The 24,926-nt window shown below is 45.4% G+C and overlaps 91 pseudogenes; all 91 read left to right on the forward strand.

Moving 5' to 3' along the window:
- Positions 1-20: 20 nt before the first annotated feature.
- On the forward strand, positions 21-139 carry LOC140078295 (5S ribosomal RNA; annotated as a pseudogene).
- A 70-nt stretch (positions 140-209) lies between these two features.
- On the forward strand, positions 210-328 carry LOC140081571 (5S ribosomal RNA; annotated as a pseudogene).
- Positions 329-398: 70 nt separating this feature from the next.
- LOC140081870 (5S ribosomal RNA) lies at positions 399-517 on the forward strand (annotated as a pseudogene).
- A 70-nt stretch (positions 518-587) lies between these two features.
- On the forward strand, positions 588-706 carry LOC140087007 (5S ribosomal RNA; annotated as a pseudogene).
- Positions 707-776: 70 nt separating this feature from the next.
- On the forward strand, positions 777-895 carry LOC140082171 (5S ribosomal RNA; annotated as a pseudogene).
- Positions 896-965: 70 nt separating this feature from the next.
- On the forward strand, positions 966-1,084 carry LOC140086617 (5S ribosomal RNA; annotated as a pseudogene).
- A 70-nt stretch (positions 1,085-1,154) lies between these two features.
- On the forward strand, positions 1,155-1,273 carry LOC140086431 (5S ribosomal RNA; annotated as a pseudogene).
- Positions 1,274-1,342: 69 nt separating this feature from the next.
- LOC140094353 (5S ribosomal RNA) lies at positions 1,343-1,461 on the forward strand (annotated as a pseudogene).
- Positions 1,462-1,531: 70 nt separating this feature from the next.
- Positions 1,532-1,650, forward strand: LOC140096439 (5S ribosomal RNA; annotated as a pseudogene).
- Positions 1,651-1,901: 251 nt separating this feature from the next.
- LOC140087896 (5S ribosomal RNA) lies at positions 1,902-2,020 on the forward strand (annotated as a pseudogene).
- Positions 2,021-2,271: 251 nt separating this feature from the next.
- Positions 2,272-2,390, forward strand: LOC140089959 (5S ribosomal RNA; annotated as a pseudogene).
- A 70-nt stretch (positions 2,391-2,460) lies between these two features.
- On the forward strand, positions 2,461-2,579 carry LOC140083517 (5S ribosomal RNA; annotated as a pseudogene).
- A 70-nt stretch (positions 2,580-2,649) lies between these two features.
- LOC140092878 (5S ribosomal RNA) lies at positions 2,650-2,768 on the forward strand (annotated as a pseudogene).
- Positions 2,769-3,027: 259 nt separating this feature from the next.
- Positions 3,028-3,146, forward strand: LOC140095420 (5S ribosomal RNA; annotated as a pseudogene).
- Positions 3,147-3,397: 251 nt separating this feature from the next.
- Positions 3,398-3,516, forward strand: LOC140087000 (5S ribosomal RNA; annotated as a pseudogene).
- Positions 3,517-3,775: 259 nt separating this feature from the next.
- On the forward strand, positions 3,776-3,894 carry LOC140078296 (5S ribosomal RNA; annotated as a pseudogene).
- A 70-nt stretch (positions 3,895-3,964) lies between these two features.
- On the forward strand, positions 3,965-4,083 carry LOC140086432 (5S ribosomal RNA; annotated as a pseudogene).
- A 69-nt stretch (positions 4,084-4,152) lies between these two features.
- LOC140084577 (5S ribosomal RNA) lies at positions 4,153-4,271 on the forward strand (annotated as a pseudogene).
- Positions 4,272-4,530: 259 nt separating this feature from the next.
- LOC140084578 (5S ribosomal RNA) lies at positions 4,531-4,649 on the forward strand (annotated as a pseudogene).
- A 70-nt stretch (positions 4,650-4,719) lies between these two features.
- Positions 4,720-4,838, forward strand: LOC140082157 (5S ribosomal RNA; annotated as a pseudogene).
- A 259-nt stretch (positions 4,839-5,097) lies between these two features.
- LOC140090720 (5S ribosomal RNA) lies at positions 5,098-5,216 on the forward strand (annotated as a pseudogene).
- Positions 5,217-5,286: 70 nt separating this feature from the next.
- LOC140078297 (5S ribosomal RNA) lies at positions 5,287-5,405 on the forward strand (annotated as a pseudogene).
- A 70-nt stretch (positions 5,406-5,475) lies between these two features.
- Positions 5,476-5,594, forward strand: LOC140096384 (5S ribosomal RNA; annotated as a pseudogene).
- Positions 5,595-5,664: 70 nt separating this feature from the next.
- LOC140078298 (5S ribosomal RNA) lies at positions 5,665-5,783 on the forward strand (annotated as a pseudogene).
- Positions 5,784-5,853: 70 nt separating this feature from the next.
- On the forward strand, positions 5,854-5,972 carry LOC140078299 (5S ribosomal RNA; annotated as a pseudogene).
- Positions 5,973-6,042: 70 nt separating this feature from the next.
- Positions 6,043-6,161, forward strand: LOC140086433 (5S ribosomal RNA; annotated as a pseudogene).
- A 69-nt stretch (positions 6,162-6,230) lies between these two features.
- On the forward strand, positions 6,231-6,349 carry LOC140084579 (5S ribosomal RNA; annotated as a pseudogene).
- A 259-nt stretch (positions 6,350-6,608) lies between these two features.
- On the forward strand, positions 6,609-6,727 carry LOC140084580 (5S ribosomal RNA; annotated as a pseudogene).
- Positions 6,728-6,797: 70 nt separating this feature from the next.
- On the forward strand, positions 6,798-6,916 carry LOC140082158 (5S ribosomal RNA; annotated as a pseudogene).
- Positions 6,917-7,175: 259 nt separating this feature from the next.
- LOC140090721 (5S ribosomal RNA) lies at positions 7,176-7,294 on the forward strand (annotated as a pseudogene).
- Positions 7,295-7,364: 70 nt separating this feature from the next.
- Positions 7,365-7,483, forward strand: LOC140078300 (5S ribosomal RNA; annotated as a pseudogene).
- Positions 7,484-7,742: 259 nt separating this feature from the next.
- On the forward strand, positions 7,743-7,861 carry LOC140078301 (5S ribosomal RNA; annotated as a pseudogene).
- A 70-nt stretch (positions 7,862-7,931) lies between these two features.
- Positions 7,932-8,050, forward strand: LOC140078303 (5S ribosomal RNA; annotated as a pseudogene).
- A 70-nt stretch (positions 8,051-8,120) lies between these two features.
- Positions 8,121-8,239, forward strand: LOC140095062 (5S ribosomal RNA; annotated as a pseudogene).
- A 70-nt stretch (positions 8,240-8,309) lies between these two features.
- On the forward strand, positions 8,310-8,428 carry LOC140083248 (5S ribosomal RNA; annotated as a pseudogene).
- Positions 8,429-8,498: 70 nt separating this feature from the next.
- On the forward strand, positions 8,499-8,617 carry LOC140095329 (5S ribosomal RNA; annotated as a pseudogene).
- Positions 8,618-8,868: 251 nt separating this feature from the next.
- LOC140082973 (5S ribosomal RNA) lies at positions 8,869-8,987 on the forward strand (annotated as a pseudogene).
- A 70-nt stretch (positions 8,988-9,057) lies between these two features.
- On the forward strand, positions 9,058-9,176 carry LOC140079133 (5S ribosomal RNA; annotated as a pseudogene).
- Positions 9,177-9,246: 70 nt separating this feature from the next.
- On the forward strand, positions 9,247-9,365 carry LOC140095046 (5S ribosomal RNA; annotated as a pseudogene).
- Positions 9,366-9,624: 259 nt separating this feature from the next.
- LOC140087379 (5S ribosomal RNA) lies at positions 9,625-9,743 on the forward strand (annotated as a pseudogene).
- Positions 9,744-9,813: 70 nt separating this feature from the next.
- Positions 9,814-9,932, forward strand: LOC140091641 (5S ribosomal RNA; annotated as a pseudogene).
- A 70-nt stretch (positions 9,933-10,002) lies between these two features.
- LOC140078712 (5S ribosomal RNA) lies at positions 10,003-10,121 on the forward strand (annotated as a pseudogene).
- A 70-nt stretch (positions 10,122-10,191) lies between these two features.
- Positions 10,192-10,310, forward strand: LOC140087380 (5S ribosomal RNA; annotated as a pseudogene).
- A 70-nt stretch (positions 10,311-10,380) lies between these two features.
- LOC140096693 (5S ribosomal RNA) lies at positions 10,381-10,499 on the forward strand (annotated as a pseudogene).
- A 70-nt stretch (positions 10,500-10,569) lies between these two features.
- On the forward strand, positions 10,570-10,688 carry LOC140097854 (5S ribosomal RNA; annotated as a pseudogene).
- A 70-nt stretch (positions 10,689-10,758) lies between these two features.
- LOC140086434 (5S ribosomal RNA) lies at positions 10,759-10,877 on the forward strand (annotated as a pseudogene).
- Positions 10,878-10,946: 69 nt separating this feature from the next.
- Positions 10,947-11,065, forward strand: LOC140084581 (5S ribosomal RNA; annotated as a pseudogene).
- A 70-nt stretch (positions 11,066-11,135) lies between these two features.
- On the forward strand, positions 11,136-11,254 carry LOC140096440 (5S ribosomal RNA; annotated as a pseudogene).
- A 432-nt stretch (positions 11,255-11,686) lies between these two features.
- On the forward strand, positions 11,687-11,805 carry LOC140084582 (5S ribosomal RNA; annotated as a pseudogene).
- Positions 11,806-11,875: 70 nt separating this feature from the next.
- On the forward strand, positions 11,876-11,994 carry LOC140083390 (5S ribosomal RNA; annotated as a pseudogene).
- A 260-nt stretch (positions 11,995-12,254) lies between these two features.
- LOC140078305 (5S ribosomal RNA) lies at positions 12,255-12,373 on the forward strand (annotated as a pseudogene).
- A 70-nt stretch (positions 12,374-12,443) lies between these two features.
- Positions 12,444-12,562, forward strand: LOC140090168 (5S ribosomal RNA; annotated as a pseudogene).
- Positions 12,563-12,632: 70 nt separating this feature from the next.
- LOC140097481 (5S ribosomal RNA) lies at positions 12,633-12,751 on the forward strand (annotated as a pseudogene).
- Positions 12,752-12,821: 70 nt separating this feature from the next.
- Positions 12,822-12,940, forward strand: LOC140083249 (5S ribosomal RNA; annotated as a pseudogene).
- A 73-nt stretch (positions 12,941-13,013) lies between these two features.
- Positions 13,014-13,132, forward strand: LOC140081604 (5S ribosomal RNA; annotated as a pseudogene).
- A 251-nt stretch (positions 13,133-13,383) lies between these two features.
- LOC140078306 (5S ribosomal RNA) lies at positions 13,384-13,502 on the forward strand (annotated as a pseudogene).
- A 70-nt stretch (positions 13,503-13,572) lies between these two features.
- LOC140097687 (5S ribosomal RNA) lies at positions 13,573-13,691 on the forward strand (annotated as a pseudogene).
- An 833-nt stretch (positions 13,692-14,524) lies between these two features.
- Positions 14,525-14,643, forward strand: LOC140093811 (5S ribosomal RNA; annotated as a pseudogene).
- A 72-nt stretch (positions 14,644-14,715) lies between these two features.
- Positions 14,716-14,834, forward strand: LOC140094425 (5S ribosomal RNA; annotated as a pseudogene).
- A 72-nt stretch (positions 14,835-14,906) lies between these two features.
- Positions 14,907-15,025, forward strand: LOC140088569 (5S ribosomal RNA; annotated as a pseudogene).
- Positions 15,026-15,095: 70 nt separating this feature from the next.
- LOC140097852 (5S ribosomal RNA) lies at positions 15,096-15,214 on the forward strand (annotated as a pseudogene).
- A 70-nt stretch (positions 15,215-15,284) lies between these two features.
- Positions 15,285-15,403, forward strand: LOC140092333 (5S ribosomal RNA; annotated as a pseudogene).
- A 70-nt stretch (positions 15,404-15,473) lies between these two features.
- On the forward strand, positions 15,474-15,592 carry LOC140097853 (5S ribosomal RNA; annotated as a pseudogene).
- A 72-nt stretch (positions 15,593-15,664) lies between these two features.
- On the forward strand, positions 15,665-15,783 carry LOC140090212 (5S ribosomal RNA; annotated as a pseudogene).
- A 70-nt stretch (positions 15,784-15,853) lies between these two features.
- Positions 15,854-15,972, forward strand: LOC140096293 (5S ribosomal RNA; annotated as a pseudogene).
- A 72-nt stretch (positions 15,973-16,044) lies between these two features.
- LOC140092432 (5S ribosomal RNA) lies at positions 16,045-16,163 on the forward strand (annotated as a pseudogene).
- Positions 16,164-16,233: 70 nt separating this feature from the next.
- Positions 16,234-16,352, forward strand: LOC140093813 (5S ribosomal RNA; annotated as a pseudogene).
- A 72-nt stretch (positions 16,353-16,424) lies between these two features.
- LOC140090806 (5S ribosomal RNA) lies at positions 16,425-16,543 on the forward strand (annotated as a pseudogene).
- Positions 16,544-16,804: 261 nt separating this feature from the next.
- Positions 16,805-16,923, forward strand: LOC140082882 (5S ribosomal RNA; annotated as a pseudogene).
- Positions 16,924-17,372: 449 nt separating this feature from the next.
- Positions 17,373-17,491, forward strand: LOC140093814 (5S ribosomal RNA; annotated as a pseudogene).
- Positions 17,492-17,563: 72 nt separating this feature from the next.
- Positions 17,564-17,682, forward strand: LOC140097863 (5S ribosomal RNA; annotated as a pseudogene).
- Positions 17,683-18,121: 439 nt separating this feature from the next.
- LOC140086405 (5S ribosomal RNA) lies at positions 18,122-18,240 on the forward strand (annotated as a pseudogene).
- Positions 18,241-18,312: 72 nt separating this feature from the next.
- LOC140093693 (5S ribosomal RNA) lies at positions 18,313-18,431 on the forward strand (annotated as a pseudogene).
- Positions 18,432-18,503: 72 nt separating this feature from the next.
- On the forward strand, positions 18,504-18,622 carry LOC140087929 (5S ribosomal RNA; annotated as a pseudogene).
- A 261-nt stretch (positions 18,623-18,883) lies between these two features.
- LOC140084185 (5S ribosomal RNA) lies at positions 18,884-19,002 on the forward strand (annotated as a pseudogene).
- Positions 19,003-19,263: 261 nt separating this feature from the next.
- LOC140087850 (5S ribosomal RNA) lies at positions 19,264-19,382 on the forward strand (annotated as a pseudogene).
- A 72-nt stretch (positions 19,383-19,454) lies between these two features.
- Positions 19,455-19,573, forward strand: LOC140092887 (5S ribosomal RNA; annotated as a pseudogene).
- Positions 19,574-20,020: 447 nt separating this feature from the next.
- LOC140096294 (5S ribosomal RNA) lies at positions 20,021-20,139 on the forward strand (annotated as a pseudogene).
- Positions 20,140-20,211: 72 nt separating this feature from the next.
- LOC140090807 (5S ribosomal RNA) lies at positions 20,212-20,330 on the forward strand (annotated as a pseudogene).
- Positions 20,331-20,591: 261 nt separating this feature from the next.
- On the forward strand, positions 20,592-20,710 carry LOC140082883 (5S ribosomal RNA; annotated as a pseudogene).
- Positions 20,711-21,159: 449 nt separating this feature from the next.
- On the forward strand, positions 21,160-21,278 carry LOC140093816 (5S ribosomal RNA; annotated as a pseudogene).
- Positions 21,279-21,350: 72 nt separating this feature from the next.
- Positions 21,351-21,469, forward strand: LOC140097864 (5S ribosomal RNA; annotated as a pseudogene).
- A 439-nt stretch (positions 21,470-21,908) lies between these two features.
- On the forward strand, positions 21,909-22,027 carry LOC140086406 (5S ribosomal RNA; annotated as a pseudogene).
- Positions 22,028-22,099: 72 nt separating this feature from the next.
- Positions 22,100-22,218, forward strand: LOC140083544 (5S ribosomal RNA; annotated as a pseudogene).
- Positions 22,219-22,481: 263 nt separating this feature from the next.
- On the forward strand, positions 22,482-22,600 carry LOC140083545 (5S ribosomal RNA; annotated as a pseudogene).
- Positions 22,601-22,672: 72 nt separating this feature from the next.
- On the forward strand, positions 22,673-22,791 carry LOC140090808 (5S ribosomal RNA; annotated as a pseudogene).
- Positions 22,792-23,052: 261 nt separating this feature from the next.
- On the forward strand, positions 23,053-23,171 carry LOC140079201 (5S ribosomal RNA; annotated as a pseudogene).
- A 261-nt stretch (positions 23,172-23,432) lies between these two features.
- Positions 23,433-23,551, forward strand: LOC140090809 (5S ribosomal RNA; annotated as a pseudogene).
- Positions 23,552-24,000: 449 nt separating this feature from the next.
- LOC140096194 (5S ribosomal RNA) lies at positions 24,001-24,119 on the forward strand (annotated as a pseudogene).
- A 450-nt stretch (positions 24,120-24,569) lies between these two features.
- LOC140088570 (5S ribosomal RNA) lies at positions 24,570-24,688 on the forward strand (annotated as a pseudogene).
- A 70-nt stretch (positions 24,689-24,758) lies between these two features.
- Positions 24,759-24,877, forward strand: LOC140093782 (5S ribosomal RNA; annotated as a pseudogene).
- The last annotated feature ends 49 nt before the right edge of the window (positions 24,878-24,926 follow it).

Raw genomic sequence — 24,926 nt, forward strand, 5'->3', positions numbered from 1 at the left:
GTTCAAACTGAACAGCTGCTGTCAACGGCCATTCTAAGCTGAATGTGCCTGCTCTCGTCAGATCGCAGCAGCAATGCAGCTTAAGGCTTGGCAAGTACCAGCATGGGAGACTGGCTGGGAATCCCAAGTTCCGTTGACCTTTTTGAACCTGAAAATTGTGTTAGTTTCTCTATGAGATAGTAAAAGAAGGTTCAAATTGAACAGCTGCTGTCAACGGCCATTCTAAGCTGAATGTGCCTGCTCTCGTCAGATCGCAGCAGCAATGCAGCTTAAGGCTTGGCAAGTACCAGCATGGGAGACTGGCTGGGAATCCCAAGTTCTGTTGACCTTTTTGAACCTGAAAATTGTGTTAGTTTTTCTATGAGATAGTAAAAGAAGGTTCAAATTGAACAGCTGCTGTCAACGGCCATTCTAAGCTGAATGTGCCTGCTCTCGTCAGATCGCAGCAGCAATGCAGCTTAAGGCTTGGCAAGTACCAGTATGGGAGACTGCCTGGGAATCCCAAGTTCTGTTGACCTTTTTGAACCTGAAAATTGTGTTAGTTTCTCTATGAGATAGTAAAAGAAGGTTCAAATTGAACAGCTGCTGTCAACGGCCATTCTAAGCTGAATGTGCCTGCTTTCGTCAGATCGCAGCAGCAATGCAGCTTAAGGCTTGGCAAGTACCAGTATGGGAGACTGGCTGGGAATCCCAAGTTCTGTTGACCTTTTTGAACCTGAAAATTGTGTTAGTTTCTCTATGAGATAGTAAAAGAAGGTTCAAACTGAACAGCTGCTGTCAACGGCCATTCTAAGCTGAATGTGCCTGCTCTCGTCAGACCGCAGCAGCAATGCAGCTTAAGGCTTGGCAAGTACCAGCATGGGAGACTGGCTGGGAATCCCAAGTTCCGTTGACCTTTTTGAACCTGAAAATTGTGTTAGTTTCTCTATGAGATAGTAAAAGAAGGTTCAAATTGAACATCTGCTGTCAACGGCCATTCTAAGCTGAATGTGCCTGATCTCGTCAGATCGCAGCAGCAATGCAGCTTAAGGCTTGGCAAGTACCAGCATGGGAGACTGGCTGGGAATCCCAAGTTCCGTTGACCTTTTTGAACCTGAAAATTGTGTTAGTTTCTCTATGAGATAGTAAAAGAAGGTTCAAACTGAACAGCTGCTGTCAACGGCCATTCTAAGCTGAATGTGCCTGCTCTCGTCAGATCGCAGCAGCAATGCAGCTTAAGGCTTGGCAAGTACCAGCATGGGAGACTGGCTGGGAATCCCAAGTTCCGTTGATATTTTTAACCTGAAAATTGTGTTAGTTTCTCTATGAGATAGTAAAAGAAGGTTCAAACTGAACAGCTGCTGTCAACGGCCATTCTAAGCTGAATGTGCCTGCTCTCGTCAGATCGCAGCATCAATGCAGCTTAAGGCTTGGCAAGTACCAGCATGGGAGACTGGCTGGAAATCCCAAGTTCCGTTGACCTTTTTGAACCTGAAAATTGTGTTAGTTTCTCTATGAGATAGTAAAAGAAGGTTCAAATTGTACAGCTGCTGTCAACAGCCAATCTAAGCTGAATGTGCCTGCTCTCGTCAGATCACAGCAGCAATGCAGCTTAAGGCTTGGCAAGTACCAGCATGGGAGACTGGCTGGGAATCCCAAGTTCTGTTGACCTTTTTGAACCTGAAAATTGTGTTAGTTTCTCTATGAGATAGTAAAAGAAGGTTCAAATTGAACAGCTGCTGTCAACGGCCATTCTAAGCTGAATGTGCCTGCTCTCGTCAGATCGCAGCAGCTTAAGGCTTGGCAAGTACCAGCATGGGAGACTGGCTGGGAATCCCAAGTTCCGTTGACCTTTTTGAACCTGAAAATTGTGTTAGTTTCTCTATGAGATAGTAAAAGAAGGTTCAAATTGAACAGCTGCTGTCAACAGCCAATCTAAGCTGAATGTGCCTGCTCTCGTCAGATCGCAGCAGCAATGCAGCTTAAGGCTTGGCAAGTACCAGCATGGGAGACTGGCTGGGAATCCCAAGTTCTGTTGACCTTTTTGAACCTGAAGATTGTGTTAGTTTCTCTATGAGATAGTAAAAGAAGGTTCAAATTGAACAGCTGCTGTCAACGGCCATTCTAAGCTGAATGTGCCTGCTCTCGTCAGATCGCAGCAGCTTAAGGCTTGGCAAGTACCAGCATGGGAGACTGGCTGGGAATCCCAAGTTCCGTTGACCTTTTTGAACCTGAAAATTGTGTTAGTTTCTCTATGAGATAGTAAAAGAAGGTTCAAACTGAACAGCTGCTGTCAACGGCCATTCTAAGCTGAATGTGCCTGCTCTCGTCAGATCGCAGCAGCAATGCAGCTTAAGGCTTGGCAAGTACCAGCATGGGAGACTGGCTGGGAATCCCAAGTTCCGTTCACCTTTTTGAACCTGAAAATTGTGTTAGTTTCTCTATGAGATAGTAAAAGAAGGTTCAAACTGAACAGCTGCTGTCAACGGCCATTCTAAGCTGAATGTGCCTGCTCTCGTCAGATCGCAGCAGCAATGCAGCTTAAGGCTTGGCAAGTACCAGCATGGGAGACTGGCTGGGAATCCCAAGTTTCGTTGACCTTTTTGAACCTGAAAATTGTGTTAGTTTCTCTATGAGATAGTAAAAGAAAGTAGAAATTAGGCAGCTGCTGTCAACGGCCATTCTAAGCTGAATGTGCCTGCTCTCGTTAGATCGCAGCAGCAATGCAGCTTAAGGCTTGGCAAGTACCAGCATGGGAGACTGGCTGGGAATCCCAAGTTCTGCTGACCTTTTTGAACCTGAAAATTGTTAGTTTCTCTGTCAAAGATGGTAAAAGAAGGTTCAAATTGAACAGCTGCTGTCAACGGCCATTATAAGCTGAATGTGCCTGCTCTCGTCAGATGGCAGCAGCAATGCAGCTTAAGGCTTGGCAAGTACCAGCATGGGAGACTGGCTGGGAATCCCAAGTTCCGTTGACCTTTTTGAACCTGAAAATTGTGTTAGTTTCTCTATGAGATAGTAAAAGAAGGTTCAAATTGAACAGCTGCTGTCAACAGCCAATCTAAGCTGAATGTGCCTGCTCTCGTCAGATCGCAGCAGCAATGCAGCTTAAGGCTTGGCAAGTACCAGCATGGGAGACTGGCTGGGAATCCCAAGTTCTGTTTACCTTTTTGAACCTGAAAATTGTGTTAGTTTCTCTATGAGATAGTAAAAGAAGGTTCAAATTGAACAGCTGCTGTCAACGGCCATTCTAAGCTGAATGTGCCTGCTCTCGTCAGATCGCAGCAGCTTAAGGCTTGGCAAGTACCAGCATGGGAGACTGGCTGGGAATCCCAAGTTCCGTTGACCTTTTTGAACCTGAAAATTGTGTTAGTTTCTCTATGAGATAGTAAAAGAAGGTTCAAATTGAACAGCTGCTGTCAACGGCCATTCTAAGCTGAATGTGCCTGCTCTCGTCAGATTGCAGCAGCAATGCAGCTTAAGGCTTGGCAAGTACCAGCATGGGAGACTGGCTGGGAATCCCAAGTTCCGTTGACCTTTTTGAACCTGAAAATTGTGTTAGTTTCTCTATGAGATAGTAAAAGAAGGTTCAAATTGAACAGCTGCTGTCAACAGCCAATCTAAGCTGAATGTGCCTGCTCTCGTCAGATCGCAGCAGCAATGCAGCTTAAGGCTTGGCAAGTACCAGCATGGGAGACAGGCTGGGAATCCCAAGTTCCGTTGACCTTTTTGAACCTGAAAATTGTGTTAGTTTCTCTATGAGATAGTAAAAGAAGGTTCAAATTGAACAGCTGCTGTCAACGGCCATTCTAAGCTGAATGTGCCTGCTCTCGTCAGATCGCAGCAGCAATGCAGCTTAAGGCTTGGCAAGTACCAGCATGGGAGACTGGCTGGGAATCCCAAGTTCCGTTGACCTTTTTGAACCTGAAAATTGTATTAGTTTCTCTATGAGATAGTAAAAGAAGGTTCAAACTGAACAGCTGCTGTCAACGGCCATTCTAAGCTGAATGTGCCTGCTCTCGTCAGATCGCAGCAGCAATGCAGCTTAAGGCTTGGCAAGTACCAGCATGGGAGACTGGCTGGGAATCCCAAGTTCCGTTGATATTTTTAACCTGAAAATTGTGTTAGTTTCTCTATGAGATAGTAAAAGAAGGTTCAAACTGAACAGCTGCTGTCAACGGCCATTCTAAGCTGAATGTGCCTGCTCTCGTCAGATCGCAGCATCAATGCAGCTTAAGGCTTGGCAAGTACCAGCATGGGAGACTGGCTGGGAATCCCAAGTTCCGTTGACCTTTTTGAACCTGAAAATTGTGTTAGTTTCTCTATGAGATAGTAAAAGAAGGTTCAAATTGTACAGCTGCTGTCAACAGCCAATCTAAGCTGAATGTGCCTGCTCTCGTCAGATCACAGCAGCAATGCAGCTTAAGGCTTGGCAAGTACCAGCATGGGAGACTGGCTGGGAATCCCAAGTTCCGTTGACATTTTTGAACCTGAAAATTGTGTTAGTTTCTCTATGAGATAGTAAAAGAAGGTTCAAACTGAACAGCTGCTGTCAACGGCCATTCTAAGCTGAATGTGCCTGCTCTCGTCAGATCGCAGCATCAATGCAGCTTAAGGCTTGGCAAGTACCAGCATGGGAGACTGGCTGGGAATCCCAAGTTCCGTTGACCTTTTTGAACCTGAAAATTGTGTTAGTTTCTCTATGAGATAGTAAAAAAAGGTTCAAACTGAACAGCTGCTGTCAACGGCCATTCTAAGCTGAATGTGCCTGCTCTCGTCAGATCGCAGCAGCAATGCAGCTTAAGGCTTGGCAAGTACCAGCATGGGAGACTGGCTGGGAATCCCAAGTTCCGTTGACATTTTTGAACCTGAAAATTGTGTTAGTTTCTCTATGAGATAGTAAAAGAAGGTTCAAATTGAACAGCTGCTGTCAACAGCCAATCTAAGCTGAATGTGCCTGCTCTCGTCAGATCGCAGCAGCAATGCAGCTTAAGGCTTGGCAAGTACCAGCATGGGAGACTGGCTGGGAATCCCAAGTTCCGTTCACCTTTTTGAACCTGAAAATTGTGTTAGTTTCTCTATGAGATAGTAAAAGAAGGTTCAAATTGAACAGCTGCTGTCAACGGCCATTCTAAGCTGAATGTGCCTGCTCTCGTCAGATCGCAGCAGCAATGCAGCTTAAGGCTTGGCAAGTACCAGCATGGGAGACTGGCTGGAAATCCCAAGTTCTGTTGACCTTTTTGAACCTGAAAATTGTGTTAGTTTCTCTATGAGATAGTAAAAGAAGGTTCAAATTGAACAGCTGCTGTCAACGGCCATTCTAAGCTGAATGTGCCTGCTCTCGTCAGATCGCAGCAGCAATGCAGCTTAAGGCTTGGCAAGTACCAGCATGGGAGACTGGCTGGGAATCCCAAGTTCCGTTGACCTTTTTGAACCTGAAAATTGTTAGTTTCTCTGTCAAAGATGGTAAAAGAAGGTTCAAATTGAACAGCTGCTGTCAACGTCCATTCTAAGCTGAATGTGCCTGCTCTCGTCAGATCGCAGCAGCAATGCAGCTTAAGGCTTGGCAAGTACCAGCATGGGAGACTGGCTCGGAATCCCAAGTTCCGTTGACCTTTTTGAACCTGAAAATTGTGTTAGTTTCTCTATGAGATAGTAAAAGAAGGTTCAAATTGAACAGCTGCTGTCAACGGCCATTCTAAGCTGAATGTGCCTGCTCTCGTCAGATCGCAGCAGCAATGCAGCTTAAGGCTTGGCAAGTACCAGCATGGGAGACTGGCTGGGAATCCCAAGTTCCGTTGACCTTTTTGAACCTGAAAATTGTGTTAGTTTCTCTATGAGATAGTAAAAGAAGGTTCAAATTGAACAGCTGCTGTCAACGGCCATTCTAAGCTGAATGTGCCTGCTCTCGTCAGATCGCAGCAGCAATGCAGCTTAAGGCTTGGCAAGTACCAGCATGGGAGACTGGCTGGGAATCCCAAGTTCCGTTGACCTTTTTGAACCTGAAAATTGTATTAGTTTCTCTATGAGATAGTAAAAGAAGGTTCAAACTGAACAGCTGCTGTCAACGGCCATTCTAAGCTGAATGTGCCTGCTCTCGTCAGATCGCAGCAGCAATGCAGCTTAAGGCTTGGCAAGTACCAGCATGGGAGACTGGCTGGGAATCCCAAGTTCCGTTGATATTTTTAACCTGAAAATTGTGTTAGTTTCTCTATGAGATAGTAAAAGAAGGTTCAAACTGAACAGCTGCTGTCAACGGCCATTCTAAGCTGAATGTGCCTGCTCTCGTCAGATCGCAGCATCAATGCAGCTTAAGGCTTGGCAAGTACCAGCATGGGAGACTGGCTGGGAATCCCAAGTTCCGTTGACCTTTTTGAACCTGAAAATTGTGTTAGTTTCTCTATGAGATAGTAAAAGAAGGTTCAAATTGTACAGCTGCTGTCAACAGCCAATCTAAGCTGAATGTGCCTGCTCTCGTCAGATCACAGCAGCAATGCAGCTTAAGGCTTGGCAAGTACCAGCATGGGAGACTGGCTGGGAATCCCAAGTTCCGTTGACATTTTTGAACCTGAAAATTGTGTTAGTTTCTCTATGAGATAGTAAAAGAAGGTTCAAACTGAACAGCTGCTGTCAACGGCCATTCTAAGCTGAATGTGCCTGCTCTCGTCAGATCGCAGCATCAATGCAGCTTAAGGCTTGGCAAGTACCAGCATGGGAGACTGGCTGGGAATCCCAAGTTCCGTTGACCTTTTTGAACCTGAAAATTGTGTTAGTTTCTCTATGAGATAGTAAAAAAAGGTTCAAACTGAACAGCTGCTGTCAACGGCCATTCTAAGCTGAATGTGCCTGCTCTCGTCAGATCGCAGCAGCAATGCAGCTTAAGGCTTGGCAAGTACCAGCATGGGAGACTGGCTGGGAATCCCAAGTTCCGTTGACATTTTTGAACCTGAAAATTGTGTTAGTTTCTCTATGAGATAGTAAAAGAAGGTTCAAATTGAACAGCTGCTGTCAACAGCCAATCTAAGCTGAATGTGCCTGCTCTCGTCAGATCGCAGCAGCAATGCAGCTTAAGGCTTGGCAAGTACCAGCATGGGAGACTGGCTGGGAATCCCAAGTTCCGTTCACCTTTTTGAACCTGAAAATTGTGTTAGTTTCTCTATGAGATAGTAAAAGAAGGTTCAAACTGAACAGCTGCTGTCAACGGCCATTCTAAGCTGAATGTGCCTGCTCTCGTCAGATCGCAGCAGCAATGCAGCTTAAGGCTTGGCAAGTACCAGCATGGGAGACTGGCTGGAAATCCCAAGTTCTGTTGACCTTTTTGAACCTGAAAATTGTGTTAGTTTCTCTATGAGATAGTAAAAGAAGGTTCAAATTGAACAGCTGCTGTCAACGGCCATTCTAAGCTGAATGTGCCTGCTCTCGTCAGATCGCAGCAGCAATGCAGCTTAAGGCTTGGCAAGTACCAGCATGGGAGACTGGCTGGGAATCCCAAGTTCCGTTGACCTTTTTGAACCTGAAAATTGTTAGTTTCTCTGTCAAAGATGGTAAAAGAAGGTTCAAATTGAACAGCTGCTGTCAACGTCCATTCTAAGCTGAATGTGCCTGCTCTCGTCAGATCGCAGCACCAATGCAGCTTAAGGCTTGGCAAGTACCAGCATGGGAGACTGGCTCGGAATCCCAAGTTCCGTTGACCTTTTTGAACCTGAAAATTGTGTTAGTTTCTCTATGAGATAGTAAAAGAAGGTTCAAATTGAACAGCTGCTGTCAACGGCCATTCTAAGCTGAATGTGCCTGCTCTCGTCAGATCGCAGCAGCAATGCAGCTTAAGGCTTGGCAAGTACCAGCATGGGAGACTGGCTGGGAATCCCAAGTTCCGTTGACCTTTTTGAACCTGAAAATTGTGTTAGTTTCTCTATGAGATAGTAAAAGAAGGTTCAAATTGAACAGCTGCTGTCAACGGCCATTCTAAGCTGAATGTGCCTGCTCTCGTCAGATCGCAGCAGCAATGCAGCTTAAGGCTTGGCAAGTACCAGCATGGGAGACTGGCTGGGAATCCCAAGTTCCGTTGACCTTTTTGAACCTGAAAATTGTTAGTTTCTCTGTCAAAGATGGTAAAAGAAGGTTCAAATTGAACAGCTGCTGTCAACGGCCATTCTAAGCTGTATGTGCCTGCTCTCGTCAGATCGCAGCAGCAATGCAGCTTAATGCTTGGCAAGTACCAGCATGGGAGACTGGCTGGGAATCCCAAGTTCCGTTGACCTTTTTGAACCTGAAAATTGTGTTAGTTTCTCTATGAGATAGTAAAAGAAGGTTCAAACTGAACAGCTGCTGTCAACGGCCATTCTAAGCTGAATGTGCCTGCTCTCGTCAGATCGCAGCAGCAATGCAGTTTAAGGCTTGGCAAGTACCAGCATGGGAGACTGGCTGGGAATCCCAAGTTCCGTTGACCTTTTTGAACCTGAAAATTGTGTTAGTTTCTCTATGAGATAGTAAAAGAAGGTTCAAATTGAACAGCTGCTGTCAACAGCCATTCTAAGCTGAATGTGCCTGCTCTTGTCAGATCGCAGCAGCAATGCAGCTTAAGGCTTGGCAAGTACCAGCATGGGAGACTGACTGGGAATCCCAAGTTCTGTTGATCTTTTTGAACCTGAAAATTGTGTTAGTTTCTCTATGAGATAGTAAAAGAAGGTTCAAATTGAACAGCTGCTGTCAACGGCCATTCTAAGCTGAATGTGCCTGCTCTCGTCAGATCGCAGCAGCTTAAGGCTTGGCAAGTACCAGCATGGGAGACTGGCTGGGAATCCCAAGTTCCGTTGACCTTTTTGAACCTGAAAATTGTGTTAGTTTCTCTATGAGATAGTAAAAGAAGGTTCAAACTGAACAGCTGCTGTTAACGGCCATTCTAAGCTGAATGTGCCTGCTCTCGTCAGATCGCAGCAGCAATGCAGCTTAAGGCTTGGCAAGTACCAGCATGGGAGACTGGCTGGGAATCCCAAGTTCCGTTGACCTTTTTGAACCTGAAAATTGTGTTAGTTTCTCTATGAGATAGTAAAAGAAGGTTCAAATTGAACAGCTGCTGTCAACGGCCATTCTAAGCTGAATGTGCCTGCTCTCGTCAGATCGCAGCAGCAATGCAGCTTAAGGCTTGGCAAGTACCAGCATGGGAGACTGTCTGGGAATCCCAAGTTCTGTTGACCTTTTTGAACCTGAAAATTGTGTTAGTTTTTCTATGAGATAGTAAAAGAAGGTTCAAATTGAACAGCTGCTGTTAACGGCCATTCTAAGCAGAATGTGCCTGCTCTCGTCAGATCGCAGCAGCAATGCAGCTTAAGGCTTGGCAAGTACCAGTATGGGAGACTGGCTGGGAATCCCAAGTTCCGTTGACATTTTTGAACCTGAAAATTGTGTTAGTTTCTCTATGAGATAGTAAAAGAAGGTTCAAATTGAACAGCTGCTGTCAACGGCCATTCTAAGCTGAATGTGCGTGCTCTCGTCAGAGCGCAGCAGCAATGCAGCTTAAGGCTTGGCAAGTACCAGTATGGGAGACTGGCTGCGAATCCCAAGTTCTGTTGACCTTTTTGAACCTGAAAATTGTGTTAGTTTCTCTATGAGATAGTAAAAGAAGGTTCAAATTGAACAGCTGCTGTCAACGGCCATTCTAAGCTGAATGTGCGTGCTCTCGTCAGATCGCAGCAGCAATGCAGCTTAAGGCTTGGCAAGTACCAGCATGGGAGACTGGCTGGGAATCCCAAGTTCCGTTGACCTTTTTGAACCTGAAAATTGTGTTAGTTTCTCTATGAGATAGTAAAAGAAGGTTCAAATTGAACAGCTGCTGTCAACGGCCATTCTAAGCTGAATGTGCCTGCTCTCGTCAGATAGCAGCAGCAATGCAGCTTAAGGCTTGGCAAGTACCAGCATGGGAGACTGGCTGGGAATCCCAAGTTCTGTTGACCTTTTTGAACCTGAAAATTGTGTTAGTTTTTCTATGAGATAGTAAAAGAAGGTTCAAATTGAACAGCTGCTGTCAACGGCCATTCTAAGCTGAATGTGCCTGCTCTCGTCAGATCGCAGCAGCAATGCAGCTTAAGGCTTGGCAAGTACCAGTATGGGAGACTGGCTGGGAATCCCAAGTTCTGTTGACCTTTTTGAACCTGAAAATTGTGTTAGTTTCTCTATGAGATAGTAAAAGAAGGTTCAAATTGAACAGCTGCTGTCAACGGCCATTCTAAGCTGAATGTGCGTGCTCTCGTCAGATCGCAGCAGCAATGCAGCTTAAGGCTTGGCAAGTACCAGCATGGGAGACTGGCTGGGAATCCCAAGTTCCGTTGACCTTTTTGAACCTGAAAATTGTGTTAGTTTCTCTATGAGATAGTAAAAGAAGGTTCAAACTGAACAGCTGCTGTCAACGGCCATTCTAAGCTGAATGTGCCGGCTCTCGTCAGATCACAGCAGCAATGCAGCTTAAGGCTTGGCAAGTACCAGCATGGGAGACTGGCTGGGAATCCCAAGTTCCGTTGACCTTTTTGAACCTGAAAATTGTGTTAGTTTCTCTATGAGATAGTAAAAGAAGGTTCAAATTGAATATCTGCTGTCAACCGCCATTCTAAGCTGAATGTGCCTGATCTCGTCAGATCGCAGCAGCAATGCAGCTTAAGGCTTGGCAAGTACCAGCATGGGAGACTGGCTGGGAATCCCAAGTTCCGTTGACCTTTTTGAACCTGAAAATTGTGTTAGTTTCTCTATGAGATAGTAAAAGAAGGTTCAAACTGAACAGCTGCTGTCAACGGCCATTCTAAGCTGAATGTGCCTGCTCTCGTCAGATCGCAGCAGCAATGCAGCTTAAGGCTTGGCAAGTACCAGCATGGGAGACTGGCTGGGAATCCCAAGTTCCGTTGATATTTTTAACCTGAAAATTGTGTTAGTTTCTCTATGAGATAGTAAAAGAAGGTTCAAACTGAACAGCTGCTGTCAACGGCCATTCTAAGCTGAATGTGCCTGCTCTCGTCAGATCGCAGCATCAATGCAGCTTAAGGCTTGGCAAGTACCAGCATGGGAGACTGGCTGGGAATCCCAAGTTCCGTTGACCTTTTTGAACCTGAAAATTGTGTTAGTTTCTCTATGAGATAGTAAAAGAAGGTTCAAATTGTACAGCTGCTGTCAACAGCCAATCTAAGCTGAATGTGCCTGCTCTCGTCAGATCACAGCAGCAATGCAGCTTAAGGCTTGGCAAGTACCAGCATGGGAGACTGGCTGGGAATCCCAAGTTCTGTTGACCTTTTTGAACCTGAAAATTGTGTTAGTTTCTCTATGAGATAGTAAAAGAAGGTTCAAATTGAACAGCTGCTGTCAACGGCCATTCTAAGCTGAATGTGCCTGCTCTCGTCAGATCGCAGCAGCTTAAGGCTTGGCAAGTACCAGCATGGGAGACTGGCTGGGAATCCGAAGTTCCGTTGACCTTTTTGAACCAGAAAATTGTGTTAGTTTCTCTATGAGATAGTAAAAGAAGGTTCAAACTGAACAGCTGCTGTCAACGGCCATTCTAAGCTGAATGTGCCTGCTCTCGTCAGATCGCAGCAGCTTAAGGCTTGGCAAGTACCAGCATGGGAGACTGGCTGGGAATCCCAAGTTCCGTTGACATTTTTGAACCTGAAAATTGTGTTAGTTTCTCTATGAGATAGTAAAAGAAGGTTCAAACTGAACAGCTGCTGTCAACGGCCATTCTAAGCTGAATGTGCCTGCTCTCGTCAGATCGCAGCATCAATGCAGCTTAAGGCTTGGCAAGTACCAGCATGGGAGACTGGCTGGGAATCCCAAGTTCCGTTGACCTTTTTGAACCTGAAAATTGTGTTAGTTTCTCTATGAGATAGTAAAAGAAGGTTCAAATTGAACAGCTGCTGTCAACGGCCATTCTAAGCTGAATGTGCCTGCTCTCGTCAGATCGCAGCAGCAATGCAGCTTAAGGCTTGGCAAGTACCAGCATGGGAGACTGGCTGGGAATCCCAAGTTCCGTTGATCTTTTTGAACCTGAAAATTGTTAGTTTCTCTGTCAAAGATGGTAAAAGAAGGTTCAAATTGAACAGCTGCTGTCAACGTCCATTCTAAGCTGAATGTGCCTGCTCTCGTCAGATCGCAGCAGCCAATGCAGCTTAAGGCTTGGCAAGTACCAGCATGGGAGACTGGCTCGGAATCCCAAGTTCCGTTGACCTTTTTGAACCTGAAAATTGTGTTAGTTTCTCTATGAGATAGTAAAAGAAGGTTCAAACTGAACAGCTGCTGTCAACGGCCATTCTAAGCTGAATGTGCCTGCTCTCGTCAGATCGCAGCAGCAATGCAGCTTAAGGCTTGGCAAGTACCAGCATGGGAGACTGGCTGGGAATCCCAAGTTCCGTTGACCTTTTTGAACCTGAAAATTGTGTTAGTTTCTCTATGAGATAGTAAAAGAAGGTTCAAATTGAACAGCTGCTGTCAACAGCCATTCTAAGCTGAATGTGCCTGCTCTCGTCAGATCGCAGCAGCAATGCAGCTTAAGGCTTGGCAAGTACCAGCATGGGAGACTGGCTGGGAATCCCAAGTTCCGTTGACCTTTTTGAACCTATAAATTGTTAGTTTCTCTGTCAAAGATGGTAAAAGAAGGTTCAAATTGAACAGCTGCTGTCAATGGCCATTCTAAGCTGTATGTGCCTGCTCTCGTCAGATCGCAGCAGCAATGCAGCTTAATGCTTGGCAAGTACCAGCATGGGAGACTGGCTGGGAATCCCAAGTTCCGTTGACCTTTTTGAACCTGAAAATTGTGTTAGTTTCTCTATGAGATAGTAAAAGAAGGTTCAAACTGAGCAGCTGCTGTCAACGGCCATTCTAAGCTGAATGTGCCTGCTCTCGTCAGATCGCAGCAGCAATGCAGTTTAAGGCTTGGCAAGTACCAGCATGGGAGACTGGCTGGGAATCCCAAGTTCCGTTGACCTTTTTGAACCTGAAAATTGTGTTAGTTTCTCTATGAGATAGTAAAAGAAGGTTCAAATTGAACAGCTGCTGCTGTCAACAGCCATTCTAAGCTGAATGTGCCTGCTCTCGTCAGATCGCAGCAGCAATGCAGCTTAAGGCTTGGCAAGTACCAGCATGGGAGACTGACTGGGAATCCCAAGTTCTGTTGACCTTTTTGAACCTGAAAATTGTGTTAGTTTCTCTATGAGATAGTAAAAGAAGGTTCAAATTGAACAGCTGCTGTCAACGGCCATTCTAAGCTGAATGTGCCTGCTCTCGTCAGATCGCAGCAGCTTAAGGCTTGGCAAGTACCAGCATGGGAGACTGGCTGGGAATCCCAAGTTCCGTTGACCTTTTTGAACCTGAAAATTGTGTTAGTTTCTCTATGAGATAGTAAAAGAAGGTTCAAACTGAACAGCTGCTGTCAACGGCCATTCTAAGCTGAATGTGCCTGCTCTCGTCAGATCGCAGCAGCAATGCAGCTTAAGGCTTGGCAAGTACCAGCATGGGAGACTGGCTGGGAATCCCAAGTTCCGTTGACCTTTTTGAACCTGAAAATTGTGTTAGTTTCTCTATGAGATAGTAAAAGAAGGTTCAAATTGAACAGCTGCTGTCAACGGCCATTCTAAGCTGAATGTGCCTGCTCTCGTCAGATCGCAGCAGCAATGCAGCTTAAGGTTTGGCAAGTACCAGTATGGGAGACTGGCTGGGAATCCTAAGTTCCGTTTACCTTTTTGAACCTGAAAATTGTGTTAGTTTCTCTATGAGATAGTAAAAGTAGGTTCAAATTGACCAGCTGGTGTCAACAGCCATTCGAAGCTGAATGTGCCTGCTCTCGTCAGATCGCAGCAGCAATGCAGTTTAAGGCTTGGCAAGTACCATAATGGGAGACTGGCTGGGAATCCCAAGTTCCGTTGACCTTTTTGAACCTGAAAATTGTGTTAGTTTCTCTGTCAAAGATGGTAAAAGAAGGTTAAAATTGAACAGCTGCTGTCAATGTCCATTCTAAGCTGAATGTGCCTGCTCTCGTCAGATCGCAGCAGCCAATGCAGCTTAAGGCTTGGCAAGTACCAGCATGGGAGACTGGCTGGGAATCCTAAGTTCCGTTTACCTTTTTGAACCTGAAAATTGTGTTAGTTTCTCTATGAGATAGTAAAAGTAGGTTCAAATTGACCAGCTGGTGTCAACAGCCATTCGAAGCTGAATGTGCCTGCTCTCGTCAGATCGCAGCAGCAATGCAGTTTAAGGCTTGGCAAGTACCATAATGGGAGACTGGCTGGGAATCCCAAGTTCCGTTGACCTTTTTGAACCTGAAAATTGTGTTAGTTTCTCTGTCAAAGATGGTAAAAGAAGGTTAAAATTGAACAGCTGCTGTCAATGTCCATTCTAAGCTGAATGTGCCTGCTCTCGTCAGATCGCAGCAGCAATGCAGTCTAAGGCTTGGCAAGTACCAGAATGGGAGACTGGCTGGGAATACCAAGTTCCATTGACCTTTTTGAACCTGAAAATTGTGTTAGTTTCTCTGTCAAAGATGGTAAAAAAAGGTTCAAATTGAACAGCTGGTGTCAATGTCCATTCTAAGCTGAATGTGCCTGCTCTCGTCAGATCGCAGCAGCAATGCAGCTTAAGGCTTGGCAAGTACCAGCATGGGAGACTGGCTGGGAATCCCAAGTTCCGTTGACCTTTTTGAACCTTAAAATTGTGTTAGTTTCTCTGTCAAAGATGGTAAAAGAAGGTTCAAATTGAACGGCTGCTGTCAATGGCCATTCTAAGCTGAATGTGCCTGCTCTTGTCAGATCGCAGCAGCAATGCAGCTTAAGGCTTGGCAAGTACCAGCATGGGAGACTGGCTGGGAATCCCAAGTTCTGTTGACCTTTTTGAACCTGAAAATTGTGTTAGTTTCTCTGTCAAAGATGGTAAAAGAAGGTAGAAATTAGGCAGCTGCTGTCATCGGCCATTCTAAGCTGAATGTGCCTGCTCTCGTCAGATCGCAGCAGCAATGCAGCTCAAGGCTTGGCAAGTACCAGCATGGGAGACTGGCTGGGAATCCCAAGTTCCGTTGACCTTTTTGAACCTGAAAATTGTGTTAGTTTCTCTATGAGATAGTAAAAGAAGGTTCAAATTGAACAACTGCTGTGAACGACCATTCTAAGCTGAATGTGCCTGCTCTCATCAGATCGCAGCAGCAATGCAGCTTAAGGCTTGGCAAATACCAGCATGGGAGACTGGCTGGGAATCCCAAGTTCCGTTTACCTTTTTGAACCTGAACATTGTGTTAGTTTCTCTATGAGATAGTAAAAGTAGGTTCAAATTGACCAGCTGCTGTCAACAGCCATTCTAAGCTGAATGTGCCTGCTCTCGTCAGATCGCAGCAGCAATGCAGCTCAAGGCTTGGCAAGTACCAGCATGGGAGACTGGCTGGGAATCCCAAGTTCCGTTGACCTTTTTGAACCTGAAAATTGTGTTAGTTTCTCTATGAGATAGTAAAAGAAGGTTCAAATTGAACAACTGCTGTGAACGACCATTCTAAGCTGAATGTGCCTGCTCTCATCAGATCGCAGCAGCAATGCAGCTTAAGGCTTGGCAAATACCAGCATGGGAGACTGGCTGGGAATCCCAAGTTCCGTTTACCTTTTTGAACCTGAAAATTGTGTTAGTTTCTCTGTCAAAGATGGTAAAAGAAGGTTAAAATTGAACAGCTGCTGTCAATGTCCATTCTAAGCTGAATGTGCCTGCTCTCGTCAGATCGCAGCAGCAATGCAGCTTAAGGCTTGGCAAGTACCAGCATGGGAGACTGCCTGGGAATCCCAAGTTCCGTTGACATTTTTGAACCTGAAAATTGTGTTAGTTTCTCTATGAGATAGTAAAAGAAGGTTCAAAATGACCAGCTGCTGTCAACAGCCATTCGAAGCTGAATGTGCCTGCTCTCATCAGATCGCAGCAGCAATGCAGCTTAAGGCTTGGCAAGTACCAGCATGGGAGACTGGCTGGGAATCCCAAGTTCCGTTGACCGTCTTGAACCTGAAAATTGTGTTAGTTTCTCTGTCAAATATGGTAAAAGAAGGTTCAAATTGATCAGCTGCTGTCAATGTCCATTCTAAGCTGAATGTGCCTGCTCTCGTCAGATCGCAGCAGCAATGCAGCTTAAGGCTAGGCAAGTACCAGCATGGGAGACTGGCTGGGAATCCCAAGTTCCGTTGACCTTTTTGAACCTGAAAATTGTGTTAGTTTCTCTATGAGATAGTAAAAGAAGGTTCAAATTAAACAGCTGCTGTCAATGTCCATTCTAAGCTGAATGTGCCTGCTCTCGTCAGATCGCAGCAGCAATGCAGCTTAAGGCTTGGCAAGTACCAGCATGGGAGACTGGCTGGGAATCCCAAGTTCCGTTGACCGTTTTTAACCTGAAAATTGTGTTAGTTTCTCTGTCAAATATGGTAAAAGAAGGTTCAAATTGAACAGCTGCTGTCAATGGCCATTCTAAGCTGAATGTGCCTGCTCTCGTCAGATCGCAGCAGCAATGCAGCTTAAGGCTTGGCAAGTACCAGCATGGGAGACTGGCTGGGAATCCCAAGTTCCGTTTACCTTTTTGAACCTGAAAATTGTGTTAGTTTCTCTATGAGATAGTAAAAGTAGGTTCAAATTGACCAGCCGCTGTCAACAGCCATTCGAAGCTGAATGTGCCTGCTCTTGTCAGATCGCAGCAGCAATGCAGTTTAAGGCTTGGCAAGTACCATAATGGGAGACTGGCTGGGAATCCCAAGTTCCGTTGACCTTTTTGAACCTGAAAATTGTGTTAGTTTCTCTGTCAAAGATGGTAAAAGAAGGTTCAAATTGAACAGCTGCTGTCAATGGCCATTCTAAGCTGAATGTGCCTGCTCTCGTCAGATCGCAGCAGCAATGCAGCTTAAGGCTTGGCAAGTACCAGCATGGGAGACTGGCTGGGAATCCCAAGTTCCGTTGACCTTTTTGAACCTTAAAATTGTGTTAGTTTCTCTATGAGATAGTAAAAGAAGGTTCAAATTGAACAACTGCTGTGAACGACCATTCTAAGCTGAATGTGCCTGCACTCATCAGATCGCAGCAGCAATGCAGATCAAGGCTTGGCAAGTACCAGCATGGGAGACTGGCTGGGAATCCCAAGTTCCGTTGACCTTTTAAACCTGAAAATTGTGTTAGTTTCTCTATGTGATAGTAAACGTAGGTTCAAATTGACCAGCTGCTGTCAACAGCCATTCGAAGCTGAATGTGCCTGCTCTCGTCAGATCGCAGCAGCAATGCAGTTTAAGGCTTGGCAAGTACCATAATGGGAGACTGGCTGGGAATCCCAAGTTCCGTTGACCTTTTTGAACCTGAAAATTGTGTTAGTTTCTCTGTCAAAGATGGTAAAAGAAGGTTCAAATTGAACAGCTGCTGTCAATGTCCATTCTAAGCTGAATGTGCCTGCTCTCGTCAGATCGCAGCAGCAATGCAGCTTAAGGCTTGGCAAGTACCAGCATGGGAGACTGGCTGGGAATCCCAAGTTCCGTTGACCTTTTTGAACCTTAAAATTGTGTTAGTTTCTCTGTCAAAGATGGTAAAAGAAGGTTCAAATTGAACAGCTGCTGTCAATGGCCATTCTAAGCTGAATGTGCCTGCTCTCGTCAGATCGCAGCAGCAATGCAGCTTAAGGCTTGGCAAGGACCAGCATGGGAGACTGGCTGGGAATCCCAAGTTCCGTTGACCTTTTTGAACCTGAAAACTGTGTTAGTTTCTCTATGAGATAGTAAAAGAAGGTTGAAATTAGGCAGCTGCTGTCATCGGCCATTCTAAGCTGAATGTGCCTGCTCTCGTCAGAATGCAGCTCAAGGCTTGGCAAGTACCAGCATGGGAGACTGGCTGGGAATCCCAAGTTCCGTTGACCTTTTTGAACCTGAAAATTGTTTTAGTTTCTCTATGAGATAGTAAAAGTAGGTTCAAATTGAACAGCTGTTGTCAACAGACATTCGAAGCTGAATGTGCCTGCTCTCGTCAGATCGCAGCAGCAATGCAGTTTAAGGCTTGGCAAGTACCAGCATGGAAGACTGGCTGAGAATCCCAAGTTCCGATGACCTTTTTGAACCTTAAAATTGTGTTAGTTTCTCTGTCAAAGATGGTAAAAGAAGGTTCAAATTGAACAGCTGCTGTCAATGGCCATTCTAAGCTGAATGTGCCTGTTCTCGTCAGATCGCAGCAGCAATGCAGCTTAAGGCTTGGCAAGTACCAGCATGGGAGACTGGCTGGGAATCCCAAGTTCCGTTGACCTTTTTGAACCGTAAAATTGTGTTAGTTTCTCTGTCAAAGATGGTAAAAGAAGGTTCAAATTGAACAGCTGCTGTCAATGGCCATTCTAAGCTAAATGTGCCTGCTCTCGTCAGATCGCAGCAGCAATGCAGCTTAAGGCTTGGCAAGTACCAGCGTGGGAGACTGGCTGGGAATCCCAAGTTCCGTTGACCTTTTTGAACCTGAAAATTGTGTTAGTTTCTCTGTCAAAGATGGTAAAAGAAGGTTCAAATTGACCAGCTGCTGTCAATGGCCATTCTAAGCTGAATGTGCCTGCTCTTGTAAGATCGCAGCAGCAATGCAGCTTAAGGCTTGGCAAGTACCAGCATGGGAGACTGTCTGGGAATCCCAAGTGCCGTTGCCCTTTTTGAACCTGAAAATTGTGTAAGTTTCTCTATGTGATAGTAAACGTAGGTTCAAATTGACCACCTGCTGTCAACAGCCATTCGAAGTTGAATGTGCCTGCTCTCCTCAGATCGCAGCAGCAATGCAGTTTAAGGTTTGGCAAGTACCAGAATGGGAGACTGCCTGGGAATCCCAAGTTCCGTTGACCTTTTTGAACCTGAAAATTGTGTTAGTTTCTCTGTCAAAGATGGTAAAAGAAGGTTCAAATTGAACTGCTGCTGTCATCGGCCATTCTAAGCTGAATGTGCCTGCTCTCGTCAGATCGCAGCAGCAATGCAGCTTAAGGCTTGGCAAGTACCAGCATGGGAGACTGGCTGGGAATCCCAAGTGCCGTTGACCTTTTTGAACCTGAAAATTGTGTTAGTTTCTCTATGAGATAGTAAAAGAAGGTTGAAATTGAACAGCTGCTGTCAACGGCCATTCTAAGCTGAATGTGCCTGCTCTCATCAGATCGCAGCAGCAATGCAGCTTAAGGCTTGGCAAGTACCAGCATGGGAGACTGGCTTGGAATCCCAAGTTCCAATGACCTTTTTGAACCTGAAAATTGTGTTAGTTTCTCTGTCAAAGATGGTAAAAGAAGGTTCAAATTGAACAGCTGCTGTCATCGGCCATTCTAAGCTGAATGTGCCTGCTCTCGTCAGATCGCAGCAGCAATGCAGCTTAAGGCTTGGCAAGTACCAGTATGGGAGACTGGCTGGGAATCCCAAGTTCTGTTGACCTTTTTGAACCTGAAAATTGTGTTAGTTTCTCTGTCAAAGATGTTAAAAGAAGGAAGAAATTAGGCAGCTGCTTTCATCGGCCATTCTAAGCTGAATGTGCCTGCTCTCGTCAGATCGCAGCAGCAATGCAGCTTAAGGCTTGGCAAGTACCAGCATGGGAGACTGGCTGGGAATCCCAAGTTCCGTTGACCTTTTTGAACCTGAAAATTGTGTTAGTTTCTCTATGAGATAGTAAAAGAAGGTTCAAATTGAACAACTGCTGTGAACGACCATTCTAAGCTGAATGTGCCTGCTCTCATCAGATCGCAGCAGCAATGCAGATGAAGGCTTGGCAAGTACCAGCATGGGAGACTGGCTGGGAATCCCAAGTTCCGTTGACCTTTTAAACCTGAAAATTGTGTTAGTTTCTCTATGTGATAGTAAACGTAGGTTCAAATTGACCACCTGCTGTCAACAGCCATTCGAAGTTGAATGTGCCTGCTCTCCTCAGATCGCAGCAGCAATGCAGTTTAAGGCTTGGCAAGTACCAGAATGGGAGACTGGCTGGGAATCCCAAGTTCCGTTGACCTTTTTGAACCTGAAAATTGTGTTAGTTTCTCTATGAGATAGTAAAAGTAGGTTCAAATTGACCAGCTGCTGTCAACAGCCATTCGAAGCTGAATGTGCCTGCTCTCATCAGATCGCAGCAGCAATGCAGCTTAAGGCTTGGCAAGTACCAGCATGGGAGACTGGCTGGGAATCCCAAGTTCCGTTGACCGTTTTTAACCTGAAAATTGTGTTAGTTTCTCTGTCAAATATGGTAAAAGAAGGTTCAAATTGAACAGCTGCTGTCAATGGCCATTCTAAGCTGAATGTGCCTGCTCTCGTCAGATCGCAGCAGCAATGCAGCTTAAGGCTTGGCAAGTACCAGCATGGGAGACTGGCTGGGAATCCCAAGTTCCGTTTACCTTTTTGAACCTGAAAATTGTGTTAGTTTCTCTATGAGATAGTAAAAGTAGGTTCAAATTGACCAGCTGCTGTCAACAGCCATTCGAAGCTGAATGTGCCTGCTCTTGTCAGATCGCAGCAGCAATGCAGTTTAAGGCTTGGCAAGTACCATAATGGGAGACTGGCTGGGAATCCCAAGTTCCGTTGACCTTTTTGAACCTGAAAATTGTGTTAGTTTCTCTGTCAAAGATGGTAAAAGAAGGTTCAAATTGAACAGCTGCTGTCAATGGCCATTCTAAGCTGAATGTGCCTGCTCTCGTCAGATCGCAGCAGCAATGCAGCTTAAGGCTTGGCAAGTACCAGCATGGGAGACTGGCTGGGAATCCCAAGTTCCGTTGACCTTTTTGAACCTTAAAATTGTGTTAGTTTCTCTATGAGATAGTAAAAGAAGGTTCAAATTGAACAACTGCTGTGAACGACCATTCTAAGCTGAATGTGCCTGCACTCATCAGATCGCAGCAGCAATGCAGATCAAGGCTTGGCAAGTACCAGCATGGGAGACTGGCTGGGAATCCCAAGTTCCGTTGACCTTTTAAACCTGAAAATTGTGTTAGTTTCTCTATGTGATAGTAAACGTAGGTTCAAATTGACCAGCTGCTGTCAACAGCCATTCGAAGCTGAATGTGCCTGCTCTCGTCAGATCGCAGCAGCAATGCAGTTTAAGGCTTGGCAAGTACCAGAATGGGAGACTGGCTGGGAATCCCAAGTTCCGTTGACCTTTTTGAACCTGAAAATTGTGTTAGTTTCTCTGTCAAAGATGGTAAAAGAAGGTTCAAATTGAACAGCTGCTGTCAATGTCCATTCTAAGCTGAATGTGCCTGCTCTCGTCAGATCGCAGCAGCAATGCAGCTTAAGGCTTGGCAAGTACCAGCATGGGAGACTGGCTGGGAATCCCAAGTTCCGTTGACCTTTTTGAACCTTAAAATTGTGTTAGTTTCTCTGTCAAAGATGGTAAAAGAAGGTTCAAATTGAACAGCTGCTGTCAATGGCCATTCTAAGCTGAATGTGCCTGCTCTCGTCAGATCGCAGCAGCAATGCAGCTTAAGGCTTGGCAAGGACCAGCATGGGAGACTGGCTGGGAATCCCAAGTTCCGTTGACCTTTTTGAACCTGAAAACTGTGTTAGTTTCTCTATGAGATAGTAAAAGAAGGTTGAAATTAGGCAGCTGCTGTCATCGGCCATTCTAAGCTGAATGTGCCTGCTCTCGTCAGAATGCAGCTCAAGGCTTGGCAAGTACCAGCATGGGAGACTGGCTGGGAATCCCAAGTTCCGTTGACCTTTTTGAACCTGAAAATTGTTTTAGTTTCTCTATGAGATAGTAAAAGTAGGTTCAAATTGAACAGCTGTTGTCAACAGACATTCGAAGCTGAATGTGCCTGCTCTCGTCAGATCGCAGCAGCAATGCAGTTTAAGGCTTGGCAAGTACCAGCATGGAAGACTGGCTGAGAATCCCAAGTTCCGATGACCTTTTTGAACCTTAAAATTGTGTTAGTTTCTCTGTCAAAGATGGTAAAAGAAGGTTCAAATTGAACAGCTGCTGTCAATGGCCATTCTAAGCTGAATGTGCCTGTTCTCGTCAGATCGCAGCAGCAATGCAGCTTAAGGCTTGGCAAGTACCAGCATGGGAGACTGGCTGGGAATCCCAAGTTCCGTTGACCTTTTTGAACCGTAAAATTGTGTTAGTTTCTCTGTCAAAGATGGTAAAAGAAGGTTCAAATTGAACAGCTGCTGTCAATGGCCATTCTAAGCTGAATGTGCCTGCTCTCGTCAGATCGCAGCAGCAATGCAGCTTAAGGCTTGGCAAGTACCAGCGTGGGAGACTGGCTGGGAATCCCAAGTTCCGTTGACCTTTTTGAACCTGAAAATTGTGTTAGTTTCTCTGTCAAAGATGGTAAAAGAAGGTTCAAATTGATCAGCTGCTGTCAATGTCCATTCTAAGCTGAATGTGCCTGCTCTCGTCAGATTGCAGCAGCAATGCAGCTTAAGGCTTGGCAAGTACCAGCATGGGAGACTGGCTGGGAATCCCAAGTTCCGTTGACCTTTTTGAACCTTAAAATTGTGTTAGTTTCTCTGTAAAAGATGGTAAAAGAAGGTTCAAATTGAACAGCTGCTGTCAATGGCCATTCTAAGCTGAATGTGCCTGCTCTCGTCAGATCGCAGCAGCAATGCAGCTTAAGGCTTGGCAAGTACCAGCGTGGGAGACTGGCTGGGAATCCCAAGTTCCGTTGACCTTTTTGAACCTGAAAATTGTGTTAGTTTCTCTGTCAAATATGGTAAAAGAAGGTTCAAATTAAACAGCTGCTGTCAATGGCCATTCTAAGCTGAATGTGCCTGCTCTCGTCAGATCGCAGCAGCAATGCAGCTTAAGGCTTGGCAAGTACCAGCATGGGAGACTGGCTGGGAATCCCAAGTTCCGTTTACCTTTTTGAACCTGAAAATTGTGTTAGTTTCTCTGTCAAAGATGGTAAAAGAAGGTAGAAATTAGGCAGCTGCTGTGATCGGCCATTCTAAGCTGAATGTGCCTGCTCTTGTCAGATCGCAGCAGCAATGCAGATCAAGGCTTGGCAAGTACCAGCATGGGAGACTGGCTGGGAATCCCAAGTGCCGTTTACATTTTTGAACCTGAAAATTGTGTTAGTTTCTCTATGAGATAGTAAAAGAAGGTTGAAATTCAACAGCTGCTGGCAACGGCCATTCTAAGCTGAATGTGCCTGCTCTCATCAGATCGCAGCAGCAATGCAGCTTAAGGCTTGGCAAGTACCAGCATGGGAGACTGCCTGGGAATCCCAAGTTCCGTTGACCTTTTTGAACCTGAAAATTGTGTTAGTTTCTCTATGAGATAGTAAAAGTAGGTTCAAAATGACCAGTTGCTGTCAACAGTCATTCGAAGCTGAATGTGCCTGCTCTCATCAGATCGCAGCAGCAATGCAGCTTAAGGCTTGGCAAGTACCAGCATGCGAGACTGGCTGGGCATCCCAAGTTCCGTTGACCATTTTGAACCTGAAAATTGTGTTAGTTTCTCTGTCAAATATGGTAAAAGAAGGTTCAAATTGAACAGCTGCTGTCAATGGCCATTCTAAGCTGAATGTGCCTGCTCTCGTCAGATCGCAGCAGCAATGCAGCTTAAGGCTTGGCAAGTACCAGCATGGGAGACTGGCTGGGAATCCCAAGTTCCGTTTACCTTTTTGAACCTGAAAATTGTGTTAGTTTCTCTATGAGATAGTAAAAGTAGGTTCAAATTGACCAGCTGCTGTCAACAGCCATTCGAAGCTGAATGTGCCTGCTCTCGTCAGATCGCAGCAGCAATGCAGTTTAAGGCTTGGCAAGTACCATAATGGGAGACTGGCTGGGAATCCCAAGTTCCGTTGACCTTTTTGAACCTGAAAATTGTGTTAGTTTCTCTGTCAAAGATGGTAAAAGAAGGTTCAAATTGAACAGCTGCTGTCAATGTCCATTCTAAGCTGAATGTGCCTGCTTTCGGCAGATCGCAGCAGCAATGCAGCTTAAGGCTTGGCAAGTACCAGCATGGGAGACTGGCTGGGAATCTCAAGTTCCGTTGACCTTTTAAACCTGAAAATTGTGTTAGTTTCTCTATGTGATAGTAAACGTAGGTTCAAATTGACCACCTGCTGTCAACAGCCATTCGAAGTTGAATGTGCCTGCTCTCCTCAGATCGCAGCAGCAATGCAGTTTAAGGCTTGGCAAGTACCAGAATGGGAGACTGCCTGGGAATCCCAAGTTCTGTTGACCTTTTTGAACCTGAAAATTGTGTTAGTTTCTCTATGAGATAGTAAAAGTAGGTTCAAATTGACCAGCTGCTGTCAACAACCATTCGAAGCTGAATGTGCCTGCTCTCATCAGATCGGAGCAGCAATGCAGCTTAAGGCTTAGCAAGTACCAGCATGGGAGACTGGCTGGGAATCCCAAGTCCTGTTTACCTTTTTGAACCTGAAAATTGTGTTAGTTTCTCTATGAGATATTAAAAGTAGGTTCAAATTGACCAGCTGCTGTCAACAGCCATTCAAAGCTGAATGTGCCCGCTCTCGTCAGATCGCAGCAGCAATGCAGTTTAAGGCTTGGCAAGTACCATAATGGGAGACTTGCTGGGAATCCCAAGTTCCAATGACCTTTTTGAACCTGAAAATTGTGTTAGTTTCTCTGTCAAAGATGGTAAAAGAAGGTTCAAATTGAACAGCTGCTGTCATCGGCCATTCTAAGCTGAATGTGCCTGCTCTCGTCAGATCGCAGCAGCAATGCAGCTCAAGGCTTGGCAAGTACCAGCATGGGAGACTGGCTGGGAATCCCAAGTTCCGTTGACCTTTTTGAACCTGAAAATTGTGTTAGTTTCTCTATGAGTTAGTAAAAGTAGGTTCAAATTGAACAGCTGTTGTCAACAGACATTCGAAGCTGAATGTGCCTGCTCTCATCAGATCGCAGCAGCAATGCAGCTTAAGGCTTGGCAAGTACCAGCATGGGAGACTGGCTGGGAGTCCCAAGTTCCGTTGACCTTTTTGAACCTGAAAATTGAGTTAGTTTCTCTGTCAAATATGGTAAAAT

This window comes from Engystomops pustulosus, chromosome 9, assembly GCF_040894005.1.
Source record: "Engystomops pustulosus chromosome 9, aEngPut4.maternal, whole genome shotgun sequence".
NCBI classification, from domain to species: domain Eukaryota; kingdom Metazoa; phylum Chordata; class Amphibia; order Anura; family Leptodactylidae; genus Engystomops; species Engystomops pustulosus.